Genomic DNA, 16,438 nt, shown 5'->3' with positions numbered 1-16,438 from the left:
AAAGGACATGGTTCTGAATTAACTATAAAAAGGACTTAAGGAGAAGAGAAAAACAATATTTATAAGTCAACAGAACACTAAGAAAGTCACAAATAAACACAGAGGAATGGGAGCACTGTGATGGGAGTAACCCAATAAACCTAAGCTCTCTGCGGCAAGGCAGAAAACACAAACCAATGTTATCCTACACAACCACTGGCATCACAAGTAATGTGCACATAGTACCTCCTTAGTACTTCCGGAAATGACCCCAGGCACTACCAGCTATGGCCCCAAATAGCAACAACCAAAAATATGCATTTATGTTTTTTATCCATTTCTGCCTATTTCAGGATCATAATTATTTTTGTTTGGATAGGTTTTATTCCTTAATCTGGTTGTCATTTTAAACTAATATTCCATCTGTCTGGAATCTTTTCGTGTGGCTAGTGCCAATTTTGTAAGCTCCCCCGCCCTAGAGTTAGCAATAGTCTTCATTTCTCTGGTTTGCAGGACTAATTATTTTAGATTCATGTAGATTTAACGAAGTTTTAGAATTTCAAGTTAATTTAAGCTTTCTATCGATTTACAGAAACTTGGTAGCAATTTTTTATTGGACTACTTACTTACTGTCTATTTTGAGTCGATTCTGACAATGGCTGCTTGTGCCTTGATTCCCAGAGTGACAGAAGTGATCATTGCTGGATACTTACGATGGGCCATGTAATGTATTCGTGCGAACCCACTTCATCCACGCACTTGAATCCTTAAAATAAAGGCCAGTTCCATTCCAACTTTATGATTGTGCAGAATGGGATCCTACAAGCTGATGTAAATGCCAAAGATGCCCAAGCAGCACTAGAGCCAGGGTTTGAATGCAGACGTTCTTCTGTGAGAATCCACCTTTGGTAGCGCTTGATAACTCGGAGATTTTGCTGCCCTTGGTCCAGTCTCCAGAGTCAGGGCTGGGCCCTCCTTCCTGCCAGCAGCGTGCGTCTTCCATGCACCGTTCGCCAACAGGGCCCGTCTTTGCCTTACCAGGCAGGCTCTAGGTGTCTAGGGCTGGTGCAGGCCGTCCTGCAAACTCAGGCCTTAGGGACCAGACTCAGGGCCACAGGGAAGTCCCCGAAACAGCATCCCCGTCGCCTGTGCGATCAGCTCTCTCCTCTGCCCTGTACTGTAACCGTGGCACCATGGAACCCTGATTTCCAGCCGGAGCCGTGGATGCCACATTGCCCGGTGGGCCCGAGGGCCTGTCCCCCAACACTGCAGTGTCCCTCTCCAAGGCCCTCCCCTCCAACGAATTCCGACTAATCGCTGTTTCCCGTGGGCCCTGGAGAGGCTGTGACTAACACATTCCTCCCTTTCATTTCCCGTCCTCTATTGTTGAGGGGAAGCAGGCCATCTGGCACTTTGTGCTCCATTTAGCATATGTTAATTTGACAAATCGATGACAGTTGCACCCGCACGGGCCTGCTGAGGACGTGGCACCACTGCCCTCGCTGGACTCGGCCTCGCCTTCCTGGCGTCTCTTTCGGGTTTCCTCACTGCTGACGTCTAATTCTCTGCCTCGGCCCTCCCCGGCCTTGCTCCCACCGAGTCGCTGGGATTGCATTTTCATTTCTGCTGAATTTAATTGTTTTAGAACTTTCCCCCTTAATTTTATTGAAACCTAAGTATCTGGTGCCTTTTGGGTGGGAAACCCTCAAGGCGTTTCTCCCTGCCGGGCCACTTCCTCACTCTGGGATGTCACTATTTTAAGAGCTTTCTTTCCGTCACAATTTGCTAGTTAGACAACTGTCATGCAATAATAAAAGGCAGGAAAAAAAAGTAATATATTTCATATTTCAAGGATTTCAAGAGTTGAGTGGATTAACATTCGTGCTCCATGTCTGCTTCTGTCCTAGGGAAGGGTGAGTCCAGAGTCTTATACTTCCTGAGCCCTCCTGGTGATTGGCCCTGTTTCTGTTTGAGATTGTCCCGGATATATAGCCTGTAACTTCTGCTCCAGTAGATTCTGGTCCTGTGGCTTTCTTCTGGCGAGACAAAGTAGGCATCCCTCACTTTTCAAAAATTTCTTTGAGCAGCTTCACTTCTGCATCTTCAGTAATGGAAAGAAGTCGTGTGAATAGTGCTTATACTTAGGCATTCCAGAGGAAGCAGCAGCCTCCACAAGTGAGGCTTCTGCCCAGGAGCTTCCTTATGCAGGCTGAGAATCACGGACTTTCTGTTTTCACTCTTTTTTGTGATCTTAGACTTTTTAAAAAAATAATTTAGTATAACAGGGCAGGGATATCCAAAGGAGTGAGAACACGCCAGTTGACTTCTATATGGGCAAATGGCAATTGCTTTTTCCCTTTTCGACATTGCTGCCTGCCAAACATTTCAAGGACTGCTGTGACTAAGATCATGAGGAGAAAACCACATCATGAGGTCAGCCCCAGCTCATCCTAGGTTTCCCCACCTGTGTCCAGCTGTCTGACCACTTTCTAATTTGTTGAGGCGTGTAAATGTCCTTTACCGCACAATGCTGTAGGAGATCAAGCACCATATTTTGGTTGAATTAATTCCTCACAACAAATCTCCCAAGACTTGCTTCCACTTTCTCACTTCAAGGTGAGATATTGGGATTTCTCACGCAGTTGACCTGCAGATTCCTGTACTCCTGTCCTTGGGGCTTGAGCTGTTCCTACCAACCTCTGCACCTCGCACACACAGAAGAATTTCCGGTGGCCCTTCACTCGGCTTCCGCGTCTTTCACTGCCCCCGAGTTTCCGAATCACTGTGTCTGCTGCTGAGCATCTTTCTTTCCCTGCCCTTTGGGTGATTCCTCCTCGAGCGTGTGGCTCCAAGGCCCCAGCGGCCCCTCACCCACGCTTCTTATTCACCCTCTGTTTCTTCCCTGCCCTGTCCTCCTTATTTCTTTGACCTGGACTCAAGGGTAACCCAGGTGTGCCCCCCTTTTGATGCTCTGCACTGCCTCCTGTTACCCTCTGATGCCACCTGTGAGTGAGGTCCTCTGCATTTGTCCTTCTCACGAGCTTCACCTAAAAGTATTACCTCCAGTTTCATCTAATCTGCTGCAAATTGCACGATTTGGTCGTTGCTTTCAGCTGCACAGTATTTCATTGTGCATAAGCACCACATCCAGGTGGTTCCATGCCTCGATGCCACGCAGAGGGCTGCGGAGAGTGCTGAGCATGTGCCCTTTTGAAAGAATGCTTTTATGTCCTGAGGATAACTAGCACGAGGTGGAACCTCTGGGCAGTACGGTGGCTTTGCCGTTACTTCCCGAGTGCCCACCACACTCTCTTCCACAGGGTTAGCCAGCCAGCGTGCCCAGCAGCGGGGATGAGAGTCCTCTTCTCACCACATCCACCAACAGGCTGTTCCCAGTGGCTTTGTTTTTCTTTTTAGTATGTCCCATTACTACTGGTGTAAGAGGACATACCACTGCCATCTTGATTTCAATTTCCCTGACGTGAATGATGAATCCTTTTTCGTATACCAGTTGGCCATCCAAATGTCTTCTTCAGAAAGTCTGTACATTTCCTTTCCACATTTTTTGAAATGTTGTAAGGAATTTTTTGTTAACATTGTTGTTTTTTGAGTGATTTTTATCTTTAATATATATCCTTTATCAATGTGTTAAGGGTAAATACTTTCTCCCATTCAGTGTAGAACTTTGAGTTGTAGCATGTTTCTTTAGTCATTCGGAATTTTTAATATGATAAAGTCCAGTCTGTTTATTTTTTTTTCTGTTGCCTTTGTTACTGAAATCATATCATGGAAACACATTTAAGGTCCAAATATTAGAAAGTTGTGCAAATATTTTTCTCAATGGATTTTATGGATTCTGGTTTAATCTCAAATTATTTATTATGCTTTAGTTTGATTTCGTGTGAGGAGTGAGATATGTATCCATTTTCATTTTGTTACTTGTGGTACTCCAATTTTCCAGCACCAGTTGTTGAAGAGACTGTCTTCATTCCAGCTCTTTTGGAGAAAACGAGTTGACCATACACCTAGGGGTTTGTTTTCAGGTAATTGATTTCAACCCACTGGCCAGAGAGTCTATTCTTGTTTCAGTACCATGCTCTCTCATCCAGACCGCTATACTGGAAAAGTTTATTAAAGACAAGATATTCACAGACTAGATGGAACAAATATCGTGAATTGCAACACAATCATTTTGCTGTGCTTTTAACAATGTGTAGTAAGCCAAAAAAAGATTTCTCTTTTCAAAATGTTCCCAATTCTTTGTCTATCTCTTGAAGAGTAGTTTGGTTTAATTATCTTCAAAAGCTAAGTGTTACTGTTGAGAGGTTCACAGATATTATAGAATTCTCAGGAAAAAAAAGGAATACAAGTTTAAGTCATTATGTTTTTGTCTCATTATTATAATTTAGAAATGATATCCTGCACTTTTATATACAAGTTATAAAGGAATAAAATAGTTTAATAAAACATAGTTCGATATAATTAATAACAAGTGATACCAGCATAAATTTTTTAATAAAACCTCTATGAACTAAATTGGCTCATTGATTTTTTTTCAGTGCACTTGGAATAAAAAATTAAGAAGTGCTATATAATTTTTTAGAAAACTAATGAATAAAATTATAGTATAGTTTCACTGGGTATGCGATATTTTATGATCATTTAAATTTTTTTTCGGGCCATAAGCCTTACTTATCTCCACAAAAAGTAGACCATGTACTGAGTAGTTAATGAAGCTCACACTTCAACCTCATTCTTGGTCGCTCTTTTCCCTTAAATCTAACTTAAAAATTACTTGCCGCTTCCTAATTTTATTTTTCCATGAAGTCCTGTTGCAGTATAGATGACTTATCTCAACTTTTCCTTTCTACGTTTGCTGCCAACATAAACCATGTTCTGCTTCCTCGACCCCGGGCCCTGAGCCATCTGCTCTGCATGCCGTTCCAGAGCAGCATTTGTGGTGATTTTTAGCATCTGAAAATTAGTCTCTTTATAACGTCACTTTTGTCATAGAAAAACATGACAGACTATTCATGATACTCACAAAAACATGAACAATATTTCTCGGAGTGTCTTTAGTCTCACATTCTCCAAAATAAATTTTCCTTCATGCTTTCTTGCTTCTCAATATTCATATCTTAAAACGAATACCAAGAATGACTTTCCCTAATTACCTGAGGAAAGCTGCCCCCCCCCCCATCTCTCTATCAGCTCTTTACGTGAAAACTATTGTGACATCATTGCTGCTTGTGACATCATTGCTGCTGGCAGTGTCATCAGGGTTACCTCCATGGAAACTGTTCAGAGCCGTCTAAAATCACTAAGAACTGAGCTTACATATGACCCAGAACTTTCACTTCTTGGCACCTACCGTGAGCCCCCAAATGACAATACAAAAAGACGTGTACTCCAGTGTTCTTTGTAGCACTACTCACAATAGACAATCCTGGAGAGAAACTCAATTCCCAATAGCAGATGAATGGTGAAAGAAATGATGGCTTCCAGGTATGATGGGGTGTGAGTTTTCTCTGCAGACGATGGTGCCTGCAAGTCACTGCTATGCGGATAGAACTGGAGGCATCAGGCGGAGGGAAGTTAGTCAGCAGGAACAAATGCAGAATGATCTCACTCATGTGTGGAATAAAATAAAATGCAGTAGAGAAATGGCAAACGGGCTTTGGAAATAGACCAGGAGACGCTACGGACTGAATTTTCCAAGGGTGTGGGGTAGACGGATATGGGGAGGAGCCCGGGACATTGAAAGTTTGGACTCTCCCCTGGGGGAGGCTGGGATTAGAACATCGAATGACTGAATCTTTTTTATTAGCTGTGTTTTAAACCACAGAACCCAAATAAAGTTAAAATAGTTTGTTGTGATTATTCAACTGCTTATCTTCTTCTGTTAGAATAAGAATTTATAACTGGCTTAGGTTACTGTTTTTTAATGTTATAGTTTTTCTGACAAGTAGAGGTTAAATATGATCTAATATTTCTTATAACTATTTTCTATTGGAGGATAAAGTTTGTAATCACACAATTATACATTAGGATAATTAAAATGTCATATAGCAGTTTTTTATAGTAAATAATTATAATTATTTTAAATAATCATAATAATCTTGAAGTATGATTATTTACTATAAAAATTCTTTATAGTAAATAATCACAATTATCTTAAATAATCATGTTCATCAGAAGAAACTCAAGCATAGTAGCTCTAAGTATTGCCCAGTGTGGAGAAATTATTCTCCACAACCCCTCAGGAATAAAAGGACAAGCAAACATCTACTAACAAAATTCAAAACTCAAAATAGAAAATTGATTCAAGGTAGTACTTTCACTATATCACTTGAAAATGAAATATTTATTGGAGCAGGCACATGTTTTAACCAGAGATTTCACTGTCACTACAGAAAAACTGCATATTAATATTTCTAAAATTAGGCTTTTCATTTTGTGATTCAAGGTACAATAAATATGTGGTCCATGGAGATTCCTTCTCATAATAGTCTCTTCTGTGCTGTTGTTATGTTCACACACTCACACTATTTAATTCTAAAAAGTTAATATGCTAAATGCAACAGAAAAGCTGAATTTGATCACGTATAATTAAAATTTTCAAGTTTAGTACGAGAAAGTTTTTTTTTTTTGTCAGTGGAAGCACAAACAGCTCCCGCAGGCCCTGAGTGTGCCCCCACTGTGCTTGCAGCTAACTAACAAACTGACGTTTGTGATGCCAGTGAAACACAGCACAGGATCGCAGCCTCGGTGTCACGGGGCAACTCCCACAGCTGTCAGTGACCACCGCCTGCAGGGACACTGACCATATTCATGAGTTTAGTTGAAATAAAAATAAAACTGCTGTAGATAAGGTGAGATTAGAATCTCCAACTCTGATAACTTCAGTACCACATTTCTTTTATAAATGTCTTACAGTATGTGTGCTTTTCGGTCTGAAAATAAGACATAACTTTATGTGAAGACTTACAAGTTCACTGCTTCAGAATAAAGAACTTTTAAGTCATCTAGTTAAGAATTCTTATTTGTAAGCAACTAAAAAATAAACTTTAAAGTCTCCTGAGGGTGTCAGTAATATGCCAGAAATCCAGGATAAATAGGTAATTGGTTGGCCCCACCTGCCTGTAAATGCGGAAGCAAGCCCTGAGAAAAGGAACAGTCATAGTGACAAAGTAAACCTGTACAGCATTTATGAAAAACAGTATGAAGACTTCTCAAACAATTGGGAAACTAAACAAAGAACTGTCAGATGATTCAACAGTTTCAGTACTTGATTTCTATACCCCAGACACTATTCCACAAAATCACTAATTCAGAAAGATATATGCATCTCTCTGTTTGTTCTAGCACTATGGGCCATCGTCAAGATCGGAAACAGGATGGAACCATGGAACAATAGTCCAGGGGTAAGGGTTCCAGTCTGGGTTTGAGCCCCTCCTCCACCCCTTCCACCCTTTGTCCTATAGGGAGTGGCCCTTGGGCTCAGAGCGAGAGTAATGCCTGAGCAGGTAAGGTATGGCACTAAAGCTAAAAGAAAAAGCACTGTAGCACTGTCGTCCTGTTGTTCATCGATCAAGCGGGCACCAGTAAGGTCTCCATTGTGAGACTTGTTGTGACTGTTTTTGGCATATCGGATATGCCACGGGGAGCTTGCCAGGCTCTGCAGTGTAGGCGGGATACTCTCAGTAGCTTGCCGAGCTCTCCGAGAGGGATGGAGGAATTGAACCCAGATCGGCCATGTGCAAGGCAAACGCCCTACCCGCTGTGCTATTGCTCCAGTCCTATAAAGAAAGACACTGCAGAGTCATCAGTTGCTAATGGTGTTCTCTTCGGCACCATAACTAGAAAAAGGGGTTTTCTGCGCAATTATTTATATAACTAAATAAACTTAGTAATTTCTCTGTATGTTCCAAGCATGACTATCTCCATCTTCTTAATGTCTGCTCAACACATTTCACTTCTCTTTTCTTGGATATCGATTGCTGCTTCAGAGAAAATGCACTCTGAGTTTACAAAGACACAGGGAAACAGTAGGAGTAGTAGACAAGAGTCACTTTTCCTTTCATTTGGTAGGTAGAAAATGCCACTATGGCAAATTTTCTCCTGGTCCTTCATACAAAAACCTAAAATGATCCTGAAAATGCGTTTAATGACTCTCAGACTGATTTAAGGATCTGTATCCCTTTGAATTACCTTTTACTACTGGGATAGAACAAATTTCACTAAGGAATTTTAATAAATAAATAAAATCAATATAATTAAATAAATCATCAGCTCCACACAGTCTGGCACCGGCAGTTGTCACTCCTTAGAAAGATATGAGGGAAATTCTCCCAAGAAATCTCCGAGTCTTGGTTCTCACTCGGCTTGCAGCCCTCCCCCAGTACAGAATACCTCCGAAGGAAACGCTCCAGCTTCCCTTTGAGCTACTGGCTCTCTTTAGACCTGAGTCTAAAACTAACTAAGTTATTAATTTGGGACAGGAGCAGCAGGGAATTCAAGATACAGAAATGCTGCCTCACCTCCTCCAGACACAGACTTTAAAGTCATACAAATGTAATGGCATTTCTTTCCAGCTAGCTGACTTTTTGGTTCTAGTTGGATTCATCTCTCCAGGATAAAAATCAGACTCATCTACATAATCCAGTGGCCAGATTCTAGCAGAGAGAATCTAGCTACCCCTGGGAACCCAGGGAGGCCTTGGAGAGCTTCTCTGCAGAAAATGCAACGCTAAAGAGCTAAAGACGAAGTTATTCCTGTACAGCCTGAACCTGTCTTTGCAGGTCATCAGGAAAGCAGAAACCAACACATTCTCTTACACGGACTCATCCCCACGCAAAGAAAGGAACAGTCATTTATTTAGGTGCTGGCCTTTTTTTCTTGTTCCTTAACATCTTTTCCCTCATAGGGCCAAGGAAAGCTTTTCTCCTCCAGGAAAGTTCTGAAAGTTCTAAAGGTTGTGTAATCTATCTGATCTGTCAAACGCCAGCTCTGAAGCTTCATAAACCACTGCCTGGGCGTCATTAGTTCCAGGTGAGTGTGAGTTTTCACCCCATTACATAGGCAGGGCCGGTGCCTTCTTTTCAGCATGAAGCAATCACAGAAGGCAGACCTTCTGCACCCGTGTACCCCTCACATGTTTAAGGAGAGAGTAAAATTTCTAGTGGGAGAAATGTTGCAGGGAGATAGATAAGGGAGTCCGTGGTAATGAGTTTTGGAGAAAATATAAAATTCAAGGGGAAATCACGCAGCTCTAAAGTAGCCCAATGGATGAAGACCACTGTGGTAAAACCATGCTCTGTCCTGAACACACATCTTTCTCTCTTTCCTCACCCAGATCTCTCTAAATGTCTTTCAGTAAAGATATTTTGCGGAGTGAGAAAGCATGGGTGCGTGCAAGAGAGAGGGATAGGTCTTTTAAATGGGCAAAAAAAATTAATGTTCTATATGTTAGTGAAACCTACAGAAATCTGAACTAAGTGGAAGCTGACTGATATTAGCATTTAGCACTTAATTTTTATGTATAAGCTTTTATCCTTTTGAAGCATATTTTTAATAAAACATACTAGTTTCTTTTTGAGAAATAAGGGCAGATGTACACATCTCAAGTGTGTTTATTACATGAAAGTTTGTACATAAATGATAATACATAAAAGCATAAAAGTCACTCATAATCCTACTAATAGGACATAATGTTGGGTGTTTTTATGTGTGTGTGTAGCAAGATAGTTTTTATTGAGTAAGACTTACTTAGAAAGCTGTGAAAGAAAAGAAAGAATAGGAATATCTCCTCAAGACTTGTTCAGAGTAAAAATAAACAAAATAGAGAGAAGAAAAGCTCTGCACTTTCGAGACAGGTGGGGATGGGAGACGGATTGCCAAGATTGTATACAGTACACATATTTTCCCTTCCCAACAAACGGTATTTTTCAGGGGATTTAAAAAAATATTTTACACTGATAAATAAAATAGTTACATTAAAGAGTTAGCTCATTTACTATGTAGAAGGAGAATATAGAAACGTCTCCGCTTTCGTAAAAATTTTAATTGCTGCTGACATCAATCTTAAAGCCATATTCAATGTCAGCAATAAGGACATCAGCTCAACTTAATTACTCTGAAAATTAATATCCTCATAAGAGTAACCCTAAATTAGCAACTTCTTCTTGGAATTGCACACATATGCAGACACAATCTTCGTGAGAAAAGTAAAGACAGTTAAACTGTCCTCTGATCTGAGTCTGGTGTCCAACCCGTTGGGCTGGGTTCAGTATGTTTGAGTCAGTTGTGAATAAAAGTGAAAGAAGACTATCCATCTCTACAGAACTACAGAGTCATTTCATTTTTGGTCATGTTTTCGCCTACTTCTGTGAGGATATTCTTTCAGAGGATACTTCTTTCAATTTTAAGAGATTAAAAGCTAAGAGAGAAACCAAAATGATTGTGGGTGCTGTGCTTTGTCACCTTGAAATAATGTTGCAGCAATGATTATCAAATATCCTAGCAAAGAAATGGCGGTCATTTGTACGAGCATTATTTAAAGTAAATATTGTCTTATGAAAAATTCAAGACATCACATGATTGGCAATTTTGTTTACAGCCTGTTCTCTCTCTACATATATATACATAAATATATATATGTATGTATATTGGACAAATTCTTTTTTCCTAAAGTGTTATTGGATTTAAGCATCAGGAGTTACAAAGTTGTTCATAGTTGGGTTATTGGCATACAACATTCCACCACCAATTCCGCCACCAGTGTCCACTTCCCTCCACCGGTGCCCCCAGGTTCCCTCTTGTAACCGTCTCCCTGGCCCAGCCTGCAGCCTTGACGGGCACGTTTTAAGTTTGGCTATTAAAGTTTGGGTTCCATTATTTCAGTGTTGTTCACAATGTAGTTTGCATGTGTAGCTGCGCCACCTTTGTACCTTGATCCCTTTGGCCTCGGTCCCTTTGCTTCACATCCGTCTCTTCTCGACGTCCCTTCACTCTGTTGCTTTCTTTGTCCTCCGTATTACTCGGGGGCCAAGGGAGATAGAGGCATCCCTCCTTTAAGTCATTGTATTTTCTCATCCAGTTACTCTAAGTACCACATCTAAGTGGCATCATCGTGTGTTTGTCCTTATTCTGGCTTACTACATGAACATGTAAACTTAAAATCGAGCTCCCATGTGACCTAGCAATCCAACTTTTGGGTATCTACCCACAGAGCAGAAAAACAGTGATTTGAGAAGGATGTATGCGCACCATTATCCACTGCAGCACTCAGAACACTAGCTAAGATGGGAATCAACCCACCTGTCCAACAACAAAGTGTATTATGAACATGTGCTCACACACACACACACACACACACACACACACACCACACCACACCACACCACACCACACACCAGAATAATACTATGCAGCTGGAAGGAATGGTGAAATCATGGGATTTTTTTTCTGCACTACAGATGGAATTGGAAGAAATCATATAATCTATATTTTTTTCAAATTGAAGTAAATTTTCTGTTTTGCATGGTCTTTAATAGGAAGCACATCACTGTAGGGTGAGGGGAAAGCGTCTAGGAGGCCAGCAAGGATGGAGGATGTAGTGTGTGGAGAGTGCGGTGATGAAACGTTTCATTCAGGAAACTGCCATGACCATATTGCAATTCATGCTGCCTAAGTAAAATTTAAAAAGATAAATACAATCAGTACACAAAAACCATAGGCATCATGGTTTTTGTTTAGTCTGACATGCATTTTCCCTACTTACCCTGGTTCATTGTTTTAGAAACATTGCAAACCACGCTTTAAGGACTCAGGCAATGGTTAAGGTTTATGACACTGGAAAAAATAACATAAAAGTAAATTAAAATGTATTGATTCATTGAATCAAACGTCTATTCCTGTATCTTAAACTGATTTGCTATTGCTGTTGTTTATTTGCTAACTTCAGTTCAAAGTTTATTACAAAAGAATGTAGCAGTGAAGGAAAAATGTTTTGAATAGACAAGTGGATACTGTGCGAAGGAATTTTGTAGGAAAGATGATAATAGCCGCTGAAAAAATTAATTTTGAAAAGGTCTTTTGACACACCACGAAGAAACTTGACTGCCCACTTGCATCCAAGGTTGGTATTTTTACTTTGAATATAGGGATCAGAAACCTAGAATCTAGGACATATCAGACTTGAGTTTTATGTTCCTTTCACTTTAAAAGAAAAAGTAGGAAAATGAAATATATTCTAAAGTCTTCAAATATTTCTCCTTTTTCTTTAAAATGTCATTATGCTTTCCAGCATTTTATAGTACAGTTATTTCCACTACAAAAGGAATTAGAATTCTCTGCATGGGTAAGCAGAGAAGTGATAACAACCTGAAGGGTACCACATTGCTCATACACTTTCTCAGAACATGGTAAAGTTTTTCAATCTGTCAAACCATCACAATGAGGAAAAACATCTAAGCAATTAACTTACAGCCTTAAAGAAGGAACCTAAGAAATAAGTAGGCAACATCTCCTTTCGGAGAATTAGTCTCTGACTTAACATCTGCCTTTCTATATCTGCTGCTACTTTTAGAGAGAAAAGTTACTAATGCAAATGAAGTAACTGCAAGTTATTGCACCAAGTGTTAAGCAGAATTATTAATAAAAAGTAGATTCAACATAAATTATAATTTAATTGGTAAAATTGGTTCAATTAATACAGATATTAAAAACAAAAACCATTTAAAGGAGTAAGCTCAAACACCCGAACACCAAGCAGACTCAAAATTAGGAGAATTGCTATTCTCACTACAAACACCGTTAAAGATGTTGCAGGTGGGACTCACATACACGGTTCTTGATTCACGTGTTTCCTCCCAAGAATTACTTGGAGAGGACTGGGGTGTTGAAAGAAAGCATTTATTTTAAAGTGTAACTAACAGAGCCATTCCTTGAGGCTCCCAGAGCGTGAAGCGTCTAAGGGAGAAGAGTATTACCTGACACTGTCTTACCGCAGTTGTGTGCCAAGATCTTCTCCTTCTCCCTATCTGACTGGGCATTTCCTGCGGTCAAAGGTTCTCACCATATTTGTTTATTTCTGTGGAAAACTGCCACGGGTGGTGCCACATTTGAATGCAATCTGTTATGGGGCAGGGGTTGATTTTTGATTTTTGATTTTGAAGTGTCACAAGGATGACATAGCGAGCTGGGGTTCTCTCAGTGCTAACGTGAGGCTCATCTGCTCTTGCTCCCCTCAGTTACAAAAAAAGAGACTTGAAGACAGCAATAAAGAAGCTGAGAATCGTCTTAGTGTTCTACACTAGGGTTGGATCCTATCTGGCCTTTCTTTCTTTCTTTCTTTCTTTCTTTCTTTCTTTCTTTCTTTCTTCCTTCCTTCCTTCCTTCCTTTCTTTCTTTCTTTCTTTCTCTCTCTCTCTTTCCTTCTCTCTTTCCTTCTCTCTTTCTCTTTCCTTTTTATCTTTCTTTCTTTCTCTGTTTGTTTCTTTCTTTCTCTTTCCTTCTCTATTTCCTTCTCTCTTTCTTTTTTCTCTTTTCTTTTTTCTCTCTTTCTTTCTCTCTTTCTTTCTTTATTTCTTCCTTCCTTCCTTTCTCTTTCTTTCTCTTTCTTTCTCTTATTTTCTCTCATCCTCTCTTTCTCTTTCTTTCCCTTCCCCATTTTCCTCCCTTCCTCCCTTCTCTTCCACACCCAGCTTGACTCAGCACTGTAAGCTAAGGGATCACTGTGGCACTATTGTTAGGGTTAGGAGACCACACTGAGTGCTGGGGCAATGCCCTATAGGCTGTCTTTTCCCTCGGGCCCCTCGGGGACCAGTCTTGACCACTCTGTTGTTTCTCCTCCATCTTTCCTCACGACTTCTAAAGTCACCCACACCCATTGCTGTCTAGCTACCCAACAGCACCATTCTGATGTCAGTTTAGAGTGGAAGTTGTATCACTTGTTTCAACTGTTCACTGGTACTGTACTGGCAATTGAAGCAAAAGGAGGCAAAATAAAACTGTTTCAGCGGAACAAAAACTAAGAAAAATAATTTGTCAGCAGACATGAGTTAGAAGAAAATTTAAAGGAAGTTAATTAGACTGAAGAAATTGATTCCAGATGGATGTTTTGAGATCCAACAAGAATGCAGAGTTCTGCAAATGTAAATTCGTGAGTAAACACAATGTTCTTATATCAAGGATTTTACCAAAATGCAAAGAATTACATTTTGAAATATTATCTATATTAGTATTGATTTGCTGTTTCTTATATTTTAGTAGAAAATTTTAGTAGAGTTTAATAGGTTTTGTAGTTGAGCTTAATAGGTTTTTTAGTAGAATTTTTCACTTTTAATTTCATCTGCAAATAGGAATAGTTTTTTTCAAATTTACATAGCTTTTATTACTTTTTCTTGCCTAATTTCTGTAGCTAGAACTTTCAATATGTATATGTTTTTAATAATCATAGTGAGAAATAAGACTTCTTTGTCTTTCAGCTGATCATGAGTAAAGACTTTAAGTATTCCCATTGCCTTTAGCTATGATGTTATCTGTGATTCCAAGTTTTTTTAAATTTATTTACTTATTTTTTTATTTGTAATGTGACCACAGTCAGCAGTATTTAGGGTTTACTTGGTTCTATATTCTGGGGTCACCTGGGGCCTTCAGGGAACCCTGACTCAGGCAAGGGAGAGGTTGGAGTGTGGCATACGCAAGGCAAGTCCCCAACCCCGACCTCTCTCTCTGGCCTCCAGCAGCCCCCCTGTGAGCCAGAGAAAGAACGGCTCACCTGGTTCTTGCACCAGCCTCAACCGTGGGGCTTTTGACTGGTGAATTCAGCTCTGGGCAGTGAGTAAAATAATTTACCTAAAAGAATATTGTCATTTTCCAGTGTGGAATCTAAGGGTTTGGGCAATTTTTCTTTCTTTTAAGCTACTATGTTATTAACTGATATGTACATATCCACCTCTTACAGAGTTATCAGGTTCCTTTTGCCTTCTGTTATGTGTTTCTTCCAAGTCTCATTATCTGGAAGTTATTATGTATTTTGTATCTAAAAATTTAAACTTAGATCTCAGATTACTGTAAAGCACATAACTCTTGAGTTTATTTTAAGGGAGGCAAATATTATTCACACTCTTTCCCACATTTTATGTTTTTTAGTGTCTCACTATTTCCAAATGGTGGAGCTTCTTTTATTTTGATAGAAGGTATATTCATATTTCTCGCAGATCTCTGTCGTGAACCTAAATTCATTAAAAATTGAATAAGAACTGGAGCAATAGTACATTTCCCATCACGTTCGATCCCCGGGATCCCATAAGGTCCCCCAAGCCCGGAAGGGGCGGACCCTAAGTGCAGAGCAGAAGTAAGCCCTGAGCACTGCCAGGTGTGCCCCGCAAACAAACAAATTAAAAATTGAATTAAAAAAAAATATCTAGGGCCCAGAGAAATAGTGCTGGAGTTCAGGTGAGCGCCTCAAGTGTGCTGATCCGGGTTTGCGCTCATCGTCTGAGCATCCTCCGTGGGGCCTGTGAGTCCTGAGCAGACACACACTCACACACTCAACTTCCGGCCGGACTGTGTCTTCAGACACACACTCACACACTCAGCCTCTGGCCTGGGCGACGCAATAGTTGTGAGAAGGGAAGCTGGAAGAGCGGTGCATCGGGCAGGCTGCTTACGTCACACGCAGCTGGGCTGCGCGCAGTTTCTGATGCCCCAGACAGCCTCCTGCTTGGCGTGGCCCCCAAGACACAAACAACAATTCCTGGCAGGAGCCCACCGCCTCCTCAGCGTTGCCTCTTCCCACCCCACCCCCAGAATATAGCATATGGGAAATATCAGAAAAAGGTCAACTTCACCAAAAGCCTCTATAGAGAATATACAGAATTTTCCCAATTAATTAGAACTTTTCCTATTAAATTATAAATAAGACAACCAGACAGGCATTCTGGTTAGTTGTCTTATTTATAATTTAATATATTCACATACATGAGTTGCGGTCGTTTGTGTATATATAAAACAAATTACAGGACAATCAACATCATTAATCACTGGGAGAATTTAAATTAAAACCACAAGGCAGGTCAGAGAGAGAGCTGAGCAGCCTAAGCCCATGCTTCGCTTAGGCAAATAATCCCAACCTAACTCAGAAAATGTGATTTTAAATTGGAGAGCTTCTATTCAAACAAGCACATCATTGATGAAGAAACTCTAGAGAAATGTGCTTAGAAATGGTAATGAATTTGGGCTCTGGAGACCTTAAGGCATGCGGGTACCAACCTCAGTGTGCAAGGCCAGCCTGCCAGCCTACAGGCATGCCGTCTCTCCAGCCCAGCTGGGTGAGCATTAAAGCATTTGGGCACTTTGTGTTACTCCCTGTCCATCGCACAGTGTCAGCTACCTTCCCCCAACACTCTGGTTTTCAAGACACATGTCAGGATTCCTCAGTGGGGTATTATGG

The sequence above is a fragment of the Sorex araneus genome, chromosome 2 (genome assembly GCF_027595985.1).
Source record: "Sorex araneus isolate mSorAra2 chromosome 2, mSorAra2.pri, whole genome shotgun sequence".
NCBI classification, from domain to species: Eukaryota; Metazoa; Chordata; class Mammalia; order Eulipotyphla; family Soricidae; genus Sorex; species Sorex araneus.
Note: the sequence above shows the minus strand (reverse complement) of the source record.